General features: G+C 48.2%; 1 protein-coding gene and 1 long non-coding RNA gene across 8 annotated transcripts in view; one reads left to right on the forward strand and one right to left on the reverse strand.

The window, feature by feature from the left end:
• The window catches only part of Kank1 (KN motif and ankyrin repeat domains 1), a 211,645-nt gene that overhangs the window by 156,231 nt on the left and 35,324 nt on the right, over positions 1–20,090 (forward strand). Inside the window, exon 1 of one of the 7 annotated variants that reach the window (XM_037205411.1) lies at positions 1,481–1,683. The exons of the other annotated variants lie outside the window; for them this stretch is intronic. The gene's annotated coding sequence lies outside the window, so the exon portion shown is untranslated. Of the gene's footprint in view, positions 1–1,480; positions 1,684–20,090 lie in introns of those variants that run through there. 7 annotated transcript variants of the gene reach the window in all.
• On the reverse strand, positions 4,718–5,489 carry LOC119087910. The gene is made up of 3 exons (XR_005091441.1): positions 5,381–5,489; positions 5,164–5,267; positions 4,718–5,026 (listed from the first exon to the last, which is right to left on the reverse strand). It is a non-coding gene; the product is annotated as an uncharacterized LOC119087910 (long non-coding RNA).

The following is a 20,090-nucleotide window of genomic DNA, read 5'->3' on the forward strand; positions in this document are numbered from 1 at the left end:
TGTTGTAAACTGGCTACCCTGATTGATACCTCTCTGAACACTAATTAATGTTGTGAAACTCTAATTAGACCTTAGGATTCCTTTAGAAGCCAAATAACAAGTGGCTGATTTGTCAGATGAAGATAATAATAACCCATGTCTTGTCTTCTTCACGAGACAGGTGTGAGGCAAAAATAAGCAAAGCTGTGGACTTTGCCATGCATTGTTCCGTGGTTCTTCTGAGACAGGGTCTCCCAGGCTGCCCTTGAGCTCAGTCCTCTTTCCTCCCAACTGCTGGTGTTATAGGCATGTGTCCTTACACCTGGTTTGGAAGAACACTTCTTAAGACACCAGACCTAGTCAGACGTCAGGAGACAGGCCAGTTGCCCTGGCCTTGTCGTCCCTGTCATGAACCCCCGCTCTGGTGCCCTCGTGTGGAACCCTGACAGGTGCTGAGACATTGGTGCAAGCGTGTTCTCCTGTGTGACGGTTAAATGGAATGAGTGGGTGAGTCTGGTTAAGTGGCTTTTCTGGCCCTTGTTCCCATCTTTGTGTTTGCTAATGGTTGCCTTCCCTCCTTTATGGCTTCTCCCTCTTGTCAACCTGTGTGTCTTTCTTCGGATGTCTACTTCCTTACGATGGCTGCTCGCTCACTGACTGACTGCATTAACCATTTTGAATTATTGGGGCTGGAGCGATGCTCAGCGGTTCAGGAGCACTTGCTGCTCTTGTAGAGGACCTAGACTTGGTTCTCAGTACTCGAATGATAGTTCACAACCCTCTGTAACTCCAACTCCAGGGTATCTGATCGACGCCCCCTTCAGGCTTTTGCGGGCCCCGGGCACACAAGTGGTGCACAGATATCTGTGAAGCAAACACTTCTACAAGTAAGATATTTTTTAACTCCATTTTTTAAAATTAATTTGATAGCATTCATAAGTTTGTTAGGAAAATAGAAAAGGGGAGAACTTATAAACCCATACTAGGTCTTATTTTTAGCATTTCCCCTTCCTTGACAGACAAACTTGAGTAAGCTTTTGTACATTTTAGTATGCAGCTTTGGCTCTGACACTCTGCATCTGCCCAGTCTTCATAGAAAATAGCCTTCAAATTAATCTTTGTGACGGCTTCCTGATACTCTTGGCCCTATTTCTAGCAGCTTGGTTACTCTTCGCTTTTTGCTGGGGTGTTTGGAATGAAGGTTGCCGTACAGTTCCCTCATTGATATAATGCAGAGAGCTTCCTCTCGTCTCGCCAATTTTCTCCTCTTCCATGATTTCCTGAGTGATTTCACAGAAATGGGAGTTACCGAGTTCAGCTTTTTAACGACTTCAGTAACTGTCAGAGGTCTTGAATCTGCTTAGCCTGGGCAGTGCTTTGGCTGTGGATTTTGTCTCTGTGCTGATCTCAAATGAGGTACAAAGGGCATTGATAAGGGCTGGGTCAAGCAGACAGAGCCCAAGACTCCTGCAGGGCAGGCAGAGCTGGCCGCGGCGCCCACAGCCCACTCTGGGCTGTGTAAATATTTTTTCTGGGCAGGCGCATTTCTCAAACAGAACTCTGAGCCCACTGAAGGTGAGCCTAGCAGCTGGAATTTCAAGTTTAAACACTACTCTGCATTGACTAGCCTGCCTGGACTCACTGTGGTGTTTGCTGAGACCATCTTTAGAAAGGACACAGCAGAGCGACTGTGTGTTTGTAATGGTGAGTGTCACCCCTGCCGTTCAGTTACTCTGGCCCCACAGGCAGAGCTTAAACTACTTTCAAACTGCTTTGCTCTGTGACTTCCCGGGGTCTCTTGATTCTGTTTGTAACGTCTGATGTTAGATGTGCGTTCTGATTTGAGCTGTATATTTTCCCCTAAACAGTGTCATCAAACTCTCAGAAAAAACCTGAGTTTCTTAACATAAAAATACAGCTAGGAGCTAGAGGAGGTCTCTTTGATTTCAGTTGTCTGGCCCCTCTTTCCTCCTCTCAGATGACAAAATACAACTTGTGAAGCTCACACAGTGAGTCAGTGGCTAAGGCGAGGCTGCCTTGTGTTGACATTGACAGTGTATATAATATCTGCTCAAGATGGTGTGAGAAAACAGACCAAGGGAGATGTATGTATTTCAGCAAATTTATTAACACCTGGAAAGTAGGATGATTAAAAACAAAATGTCCTTTAAGATGGGGATTATGGTAATAGGGTTTTTTTTCTTTAATGCTGGCTAGGTTCTTAATATGCATGATAAAGGTTGTATTGATAGTTTACTTTTTAATGCACATTAGTGTGCATTGCATCATTGAGTTAAATTAACGTGTCTAATGCTTTATATTTCTTTATTGTACCATGAACTTCCTTCCTAGCATTGGATATGTTTATTTATTGGATTTAATTGTGCATTTCAGCTTTTAATAAAACTTAGATATTAATTTATTGAAGGCTAATTCTACACCGAAGGTCATAAATAAAATAGTTTTTCTTATAGTAATGGTCTTTGACAAGGCTTTTTTTTCTTTTTTTAAGTCAAGTAGTTTTGAATTTTGTAACTGTTAAAATGCCAACACTAGTTACAAATTGAAGAGCTTAGGTTTTGGAGTCTTGCCTGTGTGGCTAAGCAGAACCCCAGAGTTGATCCCCACCCCGGAGAGGCTGTGGAAGATCCTCCCTGCTCAGGGCTTGCCTGTTGTGCTAACTCTCAAGCTCCAGCCTTAACCTGGAGCCAGCTTCACCTTCCAATCATTCTTTCTGGCAGGCTTGCCCAGTCTTAATGGGTTAAGCATCAGATTTCAAGCAGGCGATTAGGGCTGCAGCTAAGCTGGGACTGGTGAGTACCAGCCTCCTTGGGCGTAGGAAGGAGAGAAAAGGCCTCCTCCCGGGGCAAGGCAAAGAAAGCCTGAGCTGCAGATTTCTGCTGCCGTGACTCTAAGAGCCCGGGAAGCCGGCACGGAGCCAGCGCAGCCCTTGCCGGCCACCAGGGTTTGGAAATTCCACACTCTAGGACTCCCGTCGTGAGTATTGCCATTTATTACGATTTGGCTTCTGTGCTTTCTACTGGCTCCCGTGGGCTAGTGGAGTCCATCCATGGACAGCTCACCTTTTCCAGGGTTTGCCTTCTTCCTGCATCCTGGAGAATTTCAGTCCATCTCCTTCGTACAGTCTCCGAGAGGTTTTTATGAGCTGAGAGGGAAACGACCAACAAAAGCTCCAAGTCTCTGTTTTGGGGTTCTTTCCCGTGAAAAAGCTGTTTTGATTTGATCTGGCATGAAGAATATAAGCATGGTCCTCAGATTCATGGAAGTGATAAATACTTACTCTTTTCTGGAAAAAAAAATGTATTAAAGTTGCCTTGAATAGACTTCACTAATAAAATCTTTATTGCGGGTCTGGAAATCAGATGTTACAGGATTAATTCAGACTGCTGTAGATAGTCAGAGAAGCAATTTGCCATCAAAAGACACAAGTACTGTGTTCACTCGGGTTCTTTTTCAGTGACTTCATGGAAGGGAAGGTTTTTCTCCCCAGGTGATCTTTTGTGTTTTGAATATACTTTCTGGGGCTGGAGAAGTGTCTCATTGTGTAAAGTGCCAACGTGCACAAACCCGAGGACCTGAGTTCAAACATTCTCAGGCCAAACAAGGTACGGTTTCCTTTTTTCTTTCTTGGCTTCTCTGCAAAATGTATTCTGAGTGAGCTATTCATTAGCTCATTCATTTTCATATTTGCTTGGGAAAATGTGCTCGTGTTTAGAAGACAAATTGGGTTCAGCTTTGGGGCTATACGGTTTATTAGAAAGACTGAAATCAGAAATTTAAAAATATGTGGCCCATTTGTGGCTAAGCGCTGGTGATCTCAGCAGGGAGTTCTGTTCAGACAAGTGGTCGCCCCACTTAAAAATAATTATGCTTCTATTTTGAGGGTTTTTAAAAATACAGTGGCCAGATTCCTCCTCCGAGCAGTTCTTAGAACCAGCAACAACTAGAATTCAGACTAAGTGGTATTCTTCAGTCCTCTCTTCTCATCAACAGATAGAAAGTGGAACTATAGACAGGGAAGCCTGGTCAAGGGGCTACCTGTTGGGTTTGTGGATTTAACGCAATTAGAAAATTCAACTTCTGGAGTCCCACTCTCCCTTGTTTTATGCAAGCCAGATTTGAAGGATCCATTGACAGTTCCTTCACTGGATCAAGGGTTGCAGACTTGTTACATCTTCAGCATATAAACCTTTATTTATGGAGGAATTAAGCATTCAGAGAAGCAGTTTGCTATCAAAAGACACAGGTATTGTGTTCACTTGAGATCCTTTTCTGTTACTTCATGTAAGTGAAGGAGGTTTTTTTTCTCTCCAAGTGATCTTTTGTGTTTTGAATATATACACTTTCTGGGGCTGGAGAAAGGTGTGTCTCCGTGTGTAAAGGACCTTGCTGCACAGACATGAGGACCTGAGTTCAGATCCTGGCATCCACATAAAAGCCCAGGTGTGGTTGCAGATCCCTGTAACTCTAGGGCTGGTGGAGCAGAGGCAGGTGGATCTCTGAAGTGTGCTGGCCATCCAGCGTAGTCAATCAGTGAGTTCAGGGGGAGACCCAGTCTAAAGACATAATAGAGTCAGGCATGCACCCGGGAGGCAGAGGCAGACAGAGCTGTGTGAGTTCAAGGCCAGCCTGGTCTACATAGTGAGTTCCTGAACACCCAGGGCTACACAATGAGACCCCGCCTTTCTCAAAGAAACAATGTATTTATATGGTGGAGAATGGTAGAGGAAGACACCTGCCTGGCCTCCACACATGTGCGCACACACACACACATTTAAAAATCAAAATGTTCCTTGTTAGGTAGAACCATAAGAGAACCCCATGGCTTCTGTATTTATTCACATAATATTTGGTTGAGTTGATAAACCTCATCAGGCTTTACAGATAGTTTTGTGAAAACATCAATTGAGCATGCCCCCGTCCCTTTTCCCCATCGCTGTCCTCTTCTGAGTCCTTTCCTCGTGTATGAGCTGCCCATTAGTTCAAGGCATATTGTTTTTCTGCCACAGGTATATGCTAGAGTTTCCTGCAAGAAAAGGGACAAATGAATTAAGCTAGAAATGGGGTGGGGGTGGGGGTGGCATTGGCATGCTGAGTATTTCCAGTCCTTCACAAACCTAGTGCTTAATATCTTTGTAATACTACTGGTGTGTCAGCACTTACATCCTGTTCTCAGTCAGCTTCCTCCTGTAAGCCCAGAGACACGCCAAGATACAGCTCATTCTCAGTCCTTCAGTATTTTCCATGGGCTGGGGTGCTGTATTCAACTGGGGACACACCAGGAAAATTTAGGGTCACAGACTGCTCCCTTGCTCCCCTCCGACTGATGGCAAAGGCTGGTTTGTCTTCCCATGCCCTGGCAGAGAGGATACTGAAGTACCTGCTTAGGTTTCTGTAGCACGTACCCTCGCTGCTGCCCGGCCTGCAAATGGTGAATCAGCCTGATGATGCACTGGCATTTACAACACTCCAGGGTGGAGACCTGGAAGTCTGTAGGCCAGCTGGGGAGGAGGCACGGTTTGCTTGTGAAATGATTCCAGCAATGTAGCTGACAGGAAAAAATTGCAAAACATGAAGCCCTGTGCCACCAGATTTTTCCACTAGCACCAGGTTCTGTGTAGCTTCCAAATCTGCCCCAGGGACAGGCAGTGTGAGGGAGATGGCCCCAGTGTGTCCTGAATTCTGGGTCTCCTCACCTTTCTGTTTATCCCAAAGGGGCCACAGTGAGCCCATGCTTCTCCTCCCACACTCTCGGCAGCCGCAGAAACAGCTGTGGCTGTTTGTCCTCTGAAGACAGTACTGGGACTTTATCTGGGCACCAGAAAGTAGCAGCTGGAGCCCACGACACCTCAGAGTACTGACTTGAAATAAAGAATGCCAAAATAGACGTGTAGAAGGTTAAAGGGATTTCGGGGCTGGGGGGCTTTTCCTCTGTAGAATTATTCTTTGGTATTCCTTGGACGCATGACATTGAGAAGGAAAACCTTGCCATTAGTGGTGAGTTTAAGTTGAAGTCTCGTTCAGGGACTCGCAGGCAGAGTGGTGGGAAACTGCAGAGATTAGTTGAATTCAGAAAGCCCGTTCCTTTGGCGGCTCACTTTAAAATACACGCCCAGAGATGCATTAGGCAGAAGCGTGCTGCATCCATCCCTCTTTTGTGTGATGAGCCAGCCCGGGCCCTGGAAAAGCATCTCCTTCTCTTCCTTTTTCTCGCTAGGTTGTGGTTTTGTTTGGTTAGGGATGATTGGCAAGATTCTTTGATTTTTTTTTTTTTCCTGTCTCCTCAGATACTTTTTCCCCCACTAACTTTTAGAACTATTTTCTGAACTCTCGACCTTTGTTTGGGGCCAGTTTTGACATAAGCCATTGTCTGCTTCTGCCCTGGTGCCTGAGGAAACCACGGTGGATTTTCTGGGGCTTGAGAGACCAGACAACTGTGCGAGAGGAGAAGCGTCTGCTCCATCCCAGGGCTGTTTCCCCAGCCTGAGGCTTTGCTTGAAGCACTGTTCTCTGGGCCTGAAAGCCTTTCCTGCACCTGTGAATACAGGCCCTTCATAGCCTTCAAACCCCACGACTCTTTGCTCTACCGGCAATGTTCATTGCTGAATGCTGCGGAATTCTTCTTTCCTTTTTAAAATTATTTCTCAACATCTCTTTTCTTGAGTTTTAAAACTATTTTTTCATTAGGTGTATCTGTGGGTATGTGGGTGAGTGCAGACAGGGCGTCCTTGGAGTCCAGGAGAGGGTGTGGGATGCTCTGCTGCTGGAGTTGCATGCATTTCTGAGATGCCTGATATGGGAGCTAGGAACCCCCGTCCTCTGGAAGAGCTGCAAGGCTCTTTCTTCACCGCGGACCCATCTCCAGCTCTTCATCTCCGCTTTTCTTAATTCCGAGAGTGTTTTGTATTTCTGTCAAATGATTGCCATCCCCTGCTTTCAGTGAGTCGTGTGCCTTGGTTGTATGCCTCCCCCATCTGTGACGAGAGGTAGGAATGTGTCATAGTCTTTGTAGACTTGTCCTCCCTGGCTTTGTGGACCAGCAGATTCCCTGGTCAGCCACACTTTCAGAGCCCCTGCATTGTGCCAGCTAACGCTGGGCGCATGCTTCGGAGCAGAGGGCGGGTGGAATTGTGGGACTGAAATGGGCCCTGCCCCTGCCAGTCCGACACCGTCCCAGCCCCTAGCCTGTTGTCTACCAGCCTGTTCTCCGGAGTCGCTTGCTCTGCTAGCTCACACTTGGTCTGTCCACCTGGGTGAACCAAACAGTTCACTAACTGCCACTCCACCTCTTGTGGGACAGTAGCTGCTTGCTCCCCAGCCTCGGCTCGAAGGCTGCCTTCGGTGACGTCACCGGGGAGACGGCTTGCAGAGGGGCAGAGTGGCTTGAGCGCATAGTGAATGCTGTCCTCTGGAGAACTTGCAGAGGCTCTCTGGAAAGTTCTTTCCAGCTCCCCTGGCCTCTTCCTTTGTTCCTTTCACTGCTTTGCTGACAACCCAGCCAGAGGGAGGAGGCAGAGGACCAACGGACTCGCTTTGGTCGAGCTAATTTAATCTGGTTTGGGGGACTCCTTGGAAGTGTGGGTGAGACCTGGGCTGGGGACTCTGGGAGTGTGGTCTGCCCTACTTCTGTCCCACTGTGTTCGTGGGGCAGCCTCTGCATCTTTTTTAAGATGTGAGGAAGTAAAGAGTCCCTGCTGTTGCTCCTTCACAGCCTTGCGGACAGTCCTTGTGAAAGTTTAAAGTTTTAACTCCCGTATTTCTTTCTGTGCCCCACAGGTGATTTTTGCCATTTGACTTTTTAAAATGTGGTTTTAGCCAGGCCTGGTGACACAGGCTGTAATTCCAGACACCGAGGAGGCTGGGACTGGAGGATTGCAAATTGAAGGGCTGCCTAGGCTACCAATTGAGTTGAAGGCCATCCTGGACAGCTTAGGAGACCCTGGGTCAAAATAAAATGTAAACACGGGGCTGGGGATATGGCTCGGGGTTAGAATGCTTGCTGGTAAGGCCCCCAGTCTCCAAAGTAAAAAGATAAACTACAACTGGAATGTTGATCTTAAATCTTGGCTGGACAGACCCACATCTCTACCTTTAATCTCATGAGGCAAATAATGGGGGGACAGCAGGACATGTGGAAACCCAGTGTGGCCCCAGCTCAGGCCCCTGCTCAGGGAAAAGTGATAACAGAACAGGATTCTTGTTCTTGTCTTTTCAGATAGGACATCGAGATAGTGTCCTCTTCCTCTGTCACTCTCCTGAGAAGAAGCCACGCCCCATTGGCTGCCAGGACACACCCTTCTCCCGTTGCATGCTGGGTGGCTTCTCTGGGAAAGTCTGCCCTTACATTAGGTCCCATGAACAGGTCTTGCTAATCCAGGCATATAAAAAAGCCGTCTCCCAACACCCAGGGTGGAGCAAGGTCTACACCCCAAGGAAGGCACGAGGGTGCAGAGCCTTGCTGGCTTGCCTTCTAATCCTCTGCAAGTCCTGTCGCCCCCTTGGTTGGTGAGAGGTGAGCAGAGGAGCATCAGTGCTCTGGGAAGGAACCGCACCCACCATTTTCCTCTGCACAGTTCTCCAGACACCCAGAGATCTACACCCACACCCCATCACCAGTCTGAGGGGAGAGGAGAGGCAAAAGGACAGTAAGAGATTTGAATGTTCAGAGGAAATCTCCCATACAGCCTAGCGCCTCCGAGAAGAAATGCAGAGAGTTCTCCTTCCAACCTGCCCCTTTAGGGATGAACACTGGTCGGTAGAGAGGTTCTGCAGAGTGCACAGGGAAATGGTGGTGAGGATGTGAGGGTCTTGTTTGGATATTGTCCTTGTCATTATTCCGTGTTTCAATAAAACATCTCGTTAGCTGAACAGCTGAATTTAAATGTGAAAGATGGCCAAATCAATATGCAACGAATTAAATCTTTTTAAAACTTGAGTTATATGTATTTTTTTTTCCTTCAGTGGGTTTATAAGAGGAAAATCACCATCAAATAAAAAAAAGGAGGCTTTGGGCGGGGTTAGGTGGGGGTGTAGGTCCCAGTTGGTAGCATGCTTGCCTAGCATGTACAAAGCCTAGCACAGTACCAGGCATGATGGTGCTGTGCCTATAAACAAGATCAGAAGTTCAAGGTCATCTTCGGCTGTGTAGTTCATGGACAGCCAGGGCTTCATGAAACCAGAGGGGGCAAGAAAGATAAGAAAAGGAAAGTGATAGAAATAGGAATGACATTGGAACAGAGGGGTATCAGGTGTCCTTGCCTAGGACACGTGGTGGCAGAGTCCATGTTCTGTTTCTCCAACCCATTGTTTTCATTTGAGCTCATTGCCTGGATATTTTTAATTAATTCATTTTGTATAGATACCAATTGCTTTAGCTTCTTTGGGGACCAAAAATAAATAAATAAAAATCAGGCGCTATGGCAACACTGAACATGGATGTCCCAGTGGGCAAAGTCACTAAAGAAAGAAACAAGTTCTCTCTGGGTCCCCCAACATCCTTAACACCCCTTTCCTTTCAGTTCAGGTACCATGAGGGTGCTTGCGTTGTTTAAGGGGTGTGTTAACCCGGCACTAATCCCGAAGCCAAAAAGAACTTTGCATGGTTCTCACTCTTGGCAGCAGGACAGAATCCTTGGGGCAGCTTTGAAACTGCCGGTGCCCACGTTGGGCCAGGCCCCAAGAGGTCTGATTCACGGTGGGTGTGGAGGTCGGCATCTAACAACAGCCTGAGGTAGCTTGTTAGTGTCCAGGGGCTGGGAGCTTCTGGGAGGTTCCAAACTTGGTGCCAGCTCCTGGAATGACAGAGTGAAAGTCAGTGACTGTCACCTCTTTGTGCCCAGAGTCCTGTCTGGCTGTGAAATGAGGGCATGGGCTGAGTCCTTGGCATGTTCACAGACACCTTGAAATGAAATAAATACTCTTTTGAGTTTTGCTCCCTGAGAAGGGCTGGAGTTGAACTTGGTCTGTACACACACCTGACAGCCGAGGACACAGCCCTGTCTATGATGGAGAGGACAGAGCTCTCTCTGATTTATAGAGAGAGGATGTAAGGGGTATGCCCTGATGGAGTGGGGACACACTGCTCTGGGTGCCGTGGTGGGAGAGGCGGATAAGGGGATGAGGACCGACCTCAGAGGGCACTGCAGGATGGTGAGAGAGTTTCTGTTGCTGTAATGAAACATCGTGACCAAAAGCAACTTGGAGAGAAAGGACTTTTATTTCGCTTACACTTATGGGTAATAAATAGTTAATCACTGAAGGAAGTCAGAACAGGAACTCAAACAGGGCAGGAACCTGGGGCAGGAGCTGATGCAGAGGCCATGGAGGGTGCTGCTTACTGGCTTGCTCCCATGACTACTCAGCCTGCCTTCTTACAGAACCCAGGACCACCAGCCCAGGGGCAGCCCCACTCACAATGAACTGGACTCTCCCCCATCAATCACTAATTAAGAAAATGCCTCACAAGCTAGCGTACAGTCTGATCTTATGGAGGCATTTTCTCAACTGAAGTTCCTTCCTGTCCAGTGACACTTGTGTCAAGTTGACATAAAATCTAGCCACGACAGAGAGGAGGGTTGCATTTATTTTCAGTGCTAGGGATTGAACCCAGAGCCTTGGGCATTCTCGGCAAGACCTCCAACCACTGGGCTACACTCCTGGCCCCCAGAGCTGAGGTTTTGGCTGGCCCTTGGAAATGAGAAGAGATTTTCCAGAGAAAAATGAGCTGTGACCCTCACTCAGAGAGGAAAGAATAGATGCAAGTCCCTAAAATATCATTTCCAAACACAGTATCATCAAGCCAAACTTTAGCAGAACGTTTGTACAGCATCAAGACACTACATCCAGATGCTTTTCCTCAGTTAAACTCTTGAGATCAAGGATTTTTTTTGTGGTGGAAAATTAATATTTAATTAATAATGTGATGGAGGAGGGATTAATATTTAGTTTTGTGGCTGTATTAGATCAGAATTTTTTTTTCTGAAATTGGAAGGAAATTTCTTTGCAGAAACCTGCCTGTATTTAATCCTCCCCATGTTTCTGAAGTGCCAGCCCCCTTTCCCAGACCCTCTTTGCCTCCATAAAAGCTGCAGGATGGAGTATGTCTGGCTGGGCAGTACAATATAGTGTCAAGGCTCAGTGGAAGGGTACTGTGTGTGCGTGACACAAGCCCATCTGTGAAATGTGGAGATGGTCACACCTGCTTTGTAGGGCTGCTGTGAAGATGGATGAGGTCATGCGTTGGGGAAGCCCTTGGAAAGGTACTTCAGCTCCGGGTGAATGACGGCAGAGTGACAGGGTGGGCGGTGGGCAGAGGTGGGAAGCATGTGGGCAGGCTGTTGCAGGAATGACAGCTAGTACATTTGTTCCTGCTGTAGGGTGGGGCCGGGAGGGCTCTGTGACGTGCTTAAGCCGGAAGGGGCATAGGAGAGGGGAGGGAGGTCACCGCATGGGACAAGCATCCGGAGGCGTCCACCATGGGATCACATTAGCACTCAGCTTCACTCTTGGCTTTGATGAGGGGTAGACTACCAGGAGACAGCCTTGGTGTGGCAGTACCATGGTGTGGCAGAGCCGAGGGGCTGGAGGTGTCAACCTGTAATTGCAGAGCTCTGAAGCCCCTGCCCTGGTGTAAAGTTAGCCCCTTGCCGCCACAGTAGCCTGGCGTCAGCAGCCAGTGTCCTTCTTCTCGGGAGTCCCTTTTCCTGGCTCCTCCCCACCCCTCAGAGAAGCAGCCTCAGAGAATCCTCTCCTCCCTCAGCTCTTTGCCTTCTTGCTTCCTCTATCTGAAGAGGGTGAAGAAAATGGTCCTTTCATTCTGTGCGGTGGGAACCTTTGTGACTGATGGTTTCCAGGTGAGTGCAACTCAGTCTCAGGAGTTTCCCTTCCCAGCCTCTGTCATCCTCTGACAAAAGACCAGACATTCATTTGCATACAATAACTCTTGCCCCGCCAGACAGAATTCATGGAGATGCACATAGGTGACTCTGCACAGCGTCAGACACCGGCCACAGAAGCCAAATAGCGCCCACTGCTTTCTATACTAAATCATATCCTTCCTGGAGCACAATGAGTATTGATAAAAATGTAGCCAAATGCTTTCATGGGATCAAGAAACACCATATTCGGATGTTTTCCCTAGTTAAATTGTTCTGTTGTATGTATATAGGTGTTTTGCCTGCATGTATGTGCACCCATGTATGTGAAATACCCAAGGAGACCAGAAGAGGGTGTTGGATCTCCTGGGAACTGGAGGTACAGACAGTTGTGAGCCACACAGGGTCGGTGCTGGGGATCAAGCCTTAAGAGTGCAGCCAATGCTCTCAACCACCTCGTCAGCCCCTTAGTTTAACTCTCAGTAACAGGCTTTGTGATAGCGATACTTAGCTTTGGCTAAAGTAATGTCATTATAATACAGAATTTTATTCAAAAAAAAAAAAAAAACAGAAACCAATTTCTCTGTGGGGAGCAAATGCTAAAAGCATTTACAGCGATGGGCATCTTTTAAAACTGGGCCCTGAGGATGGATGACTAACTTCACATTTGACGGCTGTCACTTTGCCGTCATTTTTTTTTCTTAGTCCAAAACTGCAGGTAGGGGTGGGGTGAAATGAAGAGGCTCCCCTAAACTCTTACCTAAGGGAGGTGGTAAGTAAAGTAACTTGAAATATCAAATAGGGTTTAGCTCCTCACAGAAAGAGTGAATGCCAGGAGGTTGAGCAGACACAAAGCCCACAGTGTGGTCACGGCTAGAAAGAGGGTGGACAAGGCAAAAGGCTGGGCCTGGGGGTAGGAGGTGGGCAGGCGTGGGGGCCTGAGATGAGCAGAGAAACTGGACATGGCCTGTGAATTCTCAAGCCTCACCTCTTCCCTTGCAGCCGCCCCAATCATGGCTGATCTCTGGGGTCTTGCTTGGAACTGGCTTCTCTTGTTTGTGCTCTGATGGAATTCAGCAAGTCTTCCACAGGGCCACATCTACGCTATAGGCTTTGGTTGATACACGTGGGGGTTCTTCCTCCTCCTCCTCCTCCTCCTCCTCCTTCTTTCTTCTGTTTTCTTCCTTCCTCCCTCCCTCCTTCCCTCCTTCCCTCCTTCCCTCCTCCTTCCCTCCTTCCCTCCTCCCTCCCTCCCTCCCTCCTTCCTTCCTTCCTTCTTCCTTCCTTCCTTCTTCCTCTCTCCTCTCTCCCTTCCTCCCTCGCTTCCTTTCTTCTTCCCTTGAAGTGATGAACTTAAATCATTTCAGGGACACAAATTTACTCATTTTTAAAAACAGAAGCAAAAGCACGTCCATTGATGCCACCTCAGCAAAAAGAATGTCCATGTCCCGGAATTAATTCTCAGCCTTTAAAATTCATGTCATCTAGGTTGTGTGTTGCGGGGGGGGGGGGTCACAGAGCATGATGGGGGAGGGCTGTGGTTTACAAATGGTGTTTTTAGCCTTTGGATTCCAAGTTGCACTAAACAAGAATTGTTAGACCCGAAGTTAACCTGTAAGCTCCACCTGCCCAAAGACCAGGTAGCTTCTTGGGATTCTGGGAGTTGTAGTTCTTGAAAGATAACACCTGCCCAAAGATCAAGTGACTTCCTGAGATTCTGGGAGTTGTAGTTCTTGAAAGATAACACCTGCCCAATGATCAGGTAACTTCCTGGGATTCTGGGAGTTGTAGTTCTTGGAAAATAACAACACAGCCTCGTGGGAAAGTATGGTGGCCTATGGCTTTTGTCCATATAACCCCCCACCTGTGTGTCTTGAGGACACACAGCTGGAAAGTTTCCAGGAGCGGTCCTGACCAAATTTCATCTCAGTCAGTATTTAACATTTTAACAAAAGCTTGCTTAAGTTTGGCCAAAGTGGTGAATTTCAGGACTAACAGAATATCCTCAGGAAGTCTCCAGCCCAGCCCTGGGCAGCATTAGACCTCATCACTTCCTTCCCAAGCCAGCTGCTGCCCCCTAACTCAGATTATAACAAGGGACCTTTCTCCCTCTGGCTAGAGAGCTGGGGAAGAGAAAAGAGAGACAGAACCTTGGCTGCATGCTCTCTTCCCGCAGTTAAGAAACTCCATTTCTAGTACAGCGTTGGGGGGGGGGTATGACTTGTTAAAGAGTTGGGGTGGCGTGGGGGGGGGGGGGGGAGCATCTTGGCCTGTTTTTCGGTTAAGATCCGTGCTACACAGTTTCATTCATTGGTGATTTTGCTGTCTCATGGAGCTCCGTGTCATGGAATTCGACGCTGTGGCTGTTAGCTGGTCAGGAAATTCCAAAATGGGTATAAATAAATGCTCTGCCATGGCTCCTGGGCTCTGTGCCTGGGAGTGTGTGGAGTCTCTTTAATGCTGAGGGAAGTTTGCTGAGACTTCCTGCCTTGTTGAAAATGACAGCTTTTGTGTCCCTGGGTGGCTAAGTAGGAATGTCAAAAAAAAAAAAAGACAGGGGAACGTGACATGTGGGTGGGGGCGGCTGCGACACAAAGTGGAGCTCTGTGTGTTATGAAAAATATTTGCCTTCATGACAGGCTGGAAAAAATAACTCGGCGCTTGCCTCCGGGTTCAGTGAAAACTTTCCCTTTAGCCCGTGGCTTTGGCACAAAGATGTCATTGTAGCACTAGGGACAATTTCACACAGATGTGAAAGCTCGAGTTTCTGGGTTCTTGCTTTACTTAAGAGTCCAGGATCTCCCTTGTGTTGTTGCTAATCAAGCCCTCTTTGGACATTTGTTCTCACGTGTTTTTCTTTTCTTTGTAAAGAGTTATTTATTTTATGTGTGTGAGTGTTTTAACTCTGCGTATGTATGTGCACCATGTGCATGGCCTGGTGCCCACGGAGGCCAAAAGAGGGCGTTGGATCCCCTGGACCTAGAGTGACAGGTCGTTAGTCAAGCCGCTGTGTCAGAGCTGAGAAATGAGCTCTCGAGAGAAACTGTCTCCAAAACAAACAAACAAAAAGTAAAGAAATAACCCAGTCCCTAGAAATGCTTAAGGCGTGGGGGCGAACTGAGCCCGAGTACTGTCTACGTGTGGAACTAGCCTTTGGACACAAGGACCTGGAGGAATTGCTACAGGTCCTCTGCGAGACACCAAGTAGTCTTAACTGATGAGCCACCTCTCCAGCCCACACTTCTGTATTCTCCAGGGAGTGAGTTGCCCGGGACAGATTGAGTCTGGTTCCGTTTCCTGTGTCAGCTCTGGAAGGGCTGGGGTTCCGGCAAGAGTTCTCCCACACATCCCCGAAAGTGTAGCTGGTGCCCTCTCTATTCGTCTCGGCCTGGGCACCTTGTCTGCTTTTCACAGAACTGTCCTTGTCACCTGGCCTGTTTCCTATTTATGCTCAAAGTCACACAGAATTCTTTTTGTGTTTCTTGGGGGGACAGGGCTTCACGATGTAGCCCTTGCTGGCCTGGGATTCAATATATCTAGACCATGCTGGCTTCAAACTCACAGAGATCTCTCTGTCCCTGCCCCAGAGTGCTGGGATTAAAGCTCTGCTGTATAGAGCTTAAAAATGTTTCTTGTGTGGTTTGGTTTTTGGTTTGGGTTTTCTGCTTGTTTTATTTTATGGGTATGGGTATTTTGCATGTGTGTATCTGTTACTATGTGTGTGCCTGATGCCTGAGGAGGTCAGAAGAAAGGACAGGATTTCCTGGAGCTGTAAAATGGGTGCTGGGAATCAAACCTAGATCCTCTCCAAGAGCAGCCAGTGCTCTTAACCACTGAGCCATCTCTCTAGCCCAGCATGGAATTCCTGAATAAAGGTGGAGAAGCAGCCCCCTTCTGTGTGTGGGAGATGAAGCTGGGCTGATTCAGTGCCAATATTCTAACTAGATAGTGAACATTAGCTAGAGAGCAAGCGGCATGGGTCGGGCTGGTGAGATGCTTGTAGGTTATTGATAAAGACTGGTGCATCTGTTGTTGACTCTGAACAATGGATCAAAGGACGATTGTGCCAGCCATGTGACACCTGCCTCCTCCTGCACCTCCCTGGTCCAGCGGACCCTTTGATAAGACATACGCTAGTTTGTTCCCAGGAACAGCGGCTGACCTTTTCCACGCTCCTTCCCCTAATGACCGTTGCCTGGCCTCTGACCTCTTAAGTCATGTGCAGGGTGTAACCAAGGACACTGCCAATGGAAGAGGGGGTGGGGCGCTCAGTCTTGCCGGCCAGGAGGCAACTGGAAAGGTACCTGTGAACAGGCCCCACAGAGAGCAAGCCACGGGCCCTGCTGGAGCTCACCTGACAGCCTCTGCAATTAATTTCTACTTTCATTTGATCACTAGCATGCCCTGATAGGGAATTTTTGTGTCGAGTGCAGTCGACAGCAGCTGTGGAAATCATGGATTCTAGTGGACCCATTTGGCACGTTAAATTATCACTGCTGGGGTTTCTGTTTTGTTTTTGTTTTTTTGTTTTGTTAGTCATGGGTTCTTGTTGCCCACTGCTTGACTACGAATAAAGAACCATTTATATCGCATGCCCTTGTTCAACAGAACAAAAACTGTACCTTCCCGCAGCTTAGGAAGGCCCTGCTGGGATGACCACCGTGGAAATATACTGGGTGGTTCTCAGGCACCCTCTTGCAGTGTTGAGGTGCCCCCTGCTCTGGGGACCTCCCCAGAGACCCCTCCTCTCCATATGTGAGTTCTCCTGATGGTCACTGCACACCCCTCTCTGCAGGAAGAATGCATTTTACCTCGGCCCGACGTACTTTGAAAAGTGAGGATGTTTGTCCACTTCTGTCTTCCTTCCTTCCTGGGTGTTACTGGTGCTGGTCCAGGCCTCCCTTCTTTCTACCAGCACCGGCTGTAGTGGGTAGCTGTTTGAACTTTGACCTGGAAGTACTACCCCCAGTGAGGCTTCCAGTATCTGTCACGCCTATCTATGGCCCTGCCCCTGAGGCAGGACCGAGACAGGAGCCCTTAAGACCTGAGATTTGGATGTGCTGGCGCCCGTGGTTCCTGGTGATCCTGGATGCCGGATGTAGACCGAGCAGAGTTCTCCAGAGAACACCACTGGACTGCACTACACCTCTCACCGACCCTGTAACCTATCCCTTTACTTGTTGTAAGTTACCCCAAAATAAACCCCCCTTTTAACTACGTGGAGTTGCCTTAATAAATCCCCCAGCACCCAGCCCTCGCCCCGGCATGTACATGTGTTCATGCCTACCCCGCCTCGGGGCTCACCAAACACAGGACTCAAGATAAAGGTTAGCAGATTCCTCCCCTTGATTTTGAACAAGTATCACACATAACCTTAAGCCCCCAACTTCATGAGGCCCTGACAGAATTCGAGGCAGAGTCTTGTATAATTTCTGGGTTAGCAGGCTGTTAGTGGCCTGGTAATAGTAGCACAGACCCCCAGCCTCCCTGCCCACCCTCCCAGCACTGATCCAGGTGCCTATTTTCCTGATTATACAGTTGGAGGATAATCTAACTTGCCAATAGCTAGCAAGTAGCATGGGCAGTCTGCCCCAGCTTACCTGCTTTTACTATGCCATCTCCTCCCCCACCGCACTTATTCATCAGTAGATGCCCGGATGTGAGGCTTTGGTGCCAACATATACTAAGCAGGTGGTAGGCTAAGCACCAGGCCAGCTAGGAGGCACTGAAGGATTGCAAAATACATATTCTGTTCAGTTCCCACCTTCCTAAACATTTACAGTTGAGGGTGGAGGTGAGCCAGGGGCCTGCTAACCATGACACAGGACATTGCATATGGCAAAGGCCTCAGGAACATGGTGAGGACAAGGTGCCCAGCTCTGCCCTGAACAGAGCAGCTAAGGTGTGGGTGGTTGGGGCTTTGAGGAAGAGGAGCCCTGTGGCGTAGGCTCTGAAGGACAGCACAGCTGGTGTTGACAGATGGGAGAGTCTGGGTAAGTGTGTGCTCGATGGAGGGAGAAGCCACAGATAGGGACGACTATGTTAGTACGCTGAGGTGAGCGGATAGAAACGCGGGAAGTGCTGGATTGAGGCTCAGCCGTGGAAGACGCAACACGCAGACAGGAACTCCGGGTGATGTTTTTGTAATGGGACACATCAACCTCCAGAATTGAGTCAGATGCCGCGTATGTTTTCAAAACTACCTCAAAGTAAGGGAGCATCCTCAAATAAGCAGCACCAGAGAGCAGACTGACTGCTAAGTCTGTAAAACAGACATCGTCGGGGGCCTGGCCTGGCTCCATGATGGCTGACTGGCTGCCTTCGTGTACCTTTAAAGTGGAAAGGGGGGCTGGAGAGATGGCTCAGAGGCTCAGAGCCCTGGCTGCTCTTCCAGAGGTACTGAGTTCAATTCCCAGCAGCCACATGGTGGCTCACAACCATCTGTGATGAGATCTGGCGCCCTCTGCTGGCCTGCAGGGACACATGCAGGCAGAACACTGTATACAGAATACATTTAAAAAAATTTATAAATAAGCAAATAAGTGGAAAGGAAGGGTCAGAGGGATGACAGGAGGAAAGAAGGAAGGAATTGAAATTTATCTCGTTAAGTAATCCAGTCTCTGTCAGTTATGTTTCCTTTCTTTGTGACTTGGAGGATTCCCAGACGAAAGTCCTTTGGCACTGTAGAGTTGTCCTTCAGGTGGGACCCACGGATGTTTCTAGACTCCAGTCTGCATCTCACTTGGCAAAAGTGACTCCTCTATCTCAGTGCATCTTACAGGGGCAGGATGCCAGCGTAGTTCACCATTGGCTTCCTCACTGGAACCATCGGTTTTGTCATGAGGTTTTCTGAGACCACAGCAGTCTTCTCATCTTTGGTAGGAAGTATTCCATCCACCAGCCTCCCCAGCCATTCCTGTCTCCATCAGCCACCACGGGGATGGTTGCTGTATGGTAATTTTCTGTTCCCATAATCCTCACCGTGGTCATTAGCTGGCACTCTTCTCTAGCATTATGGACTACTCACAGATACTTATCAGTTGGTTATTATCATTAATTATATTATTTTGATGCCCAAATTATCCAAGTGGCCAGTGGGATCCCGGAAGAGTCCCTGAGCCAAGGAGACCACCGGCACTGGTTTGAAGCGGCTAACGCTGGGGTGGAAGTTGAGAGCAGTGACTGACAGGCAGTGGGGTTAACATGGGTTCGAGATGCCTTCCTCAGCCAGTGTCAGCCACAGGAAGACCTAGGCCGACAGGAGCATTCAGGACATAAGGCAAGCCAACCCCAAACCCAGCTTTGAGGCTTCTGGTGGGTAAATGTTTTGAATCTGGGGGAGGGGAGCATTGCTTAAGTCTCCCTAGACCCTCTCTGAGTTGTTGAGTTTTCCCTCAGCAACTAGTCACGGATGGGTGGAGAAATTAAAGTCAAGGAAGGGGTTAAAGGAACAGAAGCTCCTGCTGGCTGCCAGGTCAGCCTTGTGGTTGACACTTTGAATCTTGCTGCTCGCTCCCAGACTCGCAGGGTGTAGTTAAGTCCGTATTCCTCCCCTCGGTGCTCAGTCAGAACGCGGATTCCCTAAACGTCTTCCGCCTGCTTCCTGGCATTACTCACGCCACCTCTGTCCTTCACAGACTAGATTTATTGTCGCTCAATGACCTCCAGAAGAGGAAACCCCTCCCCCACCATTTCTCTCCACTGTGAGTCATTGGCTGTCAAAAAATATTTTCCTTTTTAGTAGCAGAATGGGGCAGCAGATAGAGCCTGGCACAGCCTTGGTCCTGGTGTCTGGTCTCCAGCTCAGCCTACAGGGGCTGGCATTGTCGGGACTTCACAGTTTCCTCCTAAATACAGGGTGGAGAGGTGGAAAGATGGACACCCAGACACGAGGCCCGACTGCCCAAATATGGAGTGCAGGTTTGGATAGTTTAATGGCACGCCGTGCTGATGGTCTATCTTGTTAAGTAGACAAATACTCACTTGTGAGACTGAAGAGAAAATTTGCACAAACAGTCCTTGGAAGCCTACCAGAAGACGGAGAAGGGAATTTTAATATATAATCCTTCAACTAGCCAGAGAAATCTTATTAAAATGTAAATGGACCATTTTACTCCCTTGTTTAAAACCCCCAATAGCTTCAAGATGCACTTCAGGATCCAAAACTGGTCTTTCCCTCCTCTGCTAGCGCGTGCCTCTTCCCTCCCCCTATGCCCC

The sequence above is a fragment of the Peromyscus leucopus genome, chromosome 1 (genome assembly GCF_004664715.2).
Source record: "Peromyscus leucopus breed LL Stock chromosome 1, UCI_PerLeu_2.1, whole genome shotgun sequence".
Lineage (NCBI taxonomy): Eukaryota > Metazoa > Chordata > Mammalia > Rodentia > Cricetidae > Peromyscus > Peromyscus leucopus.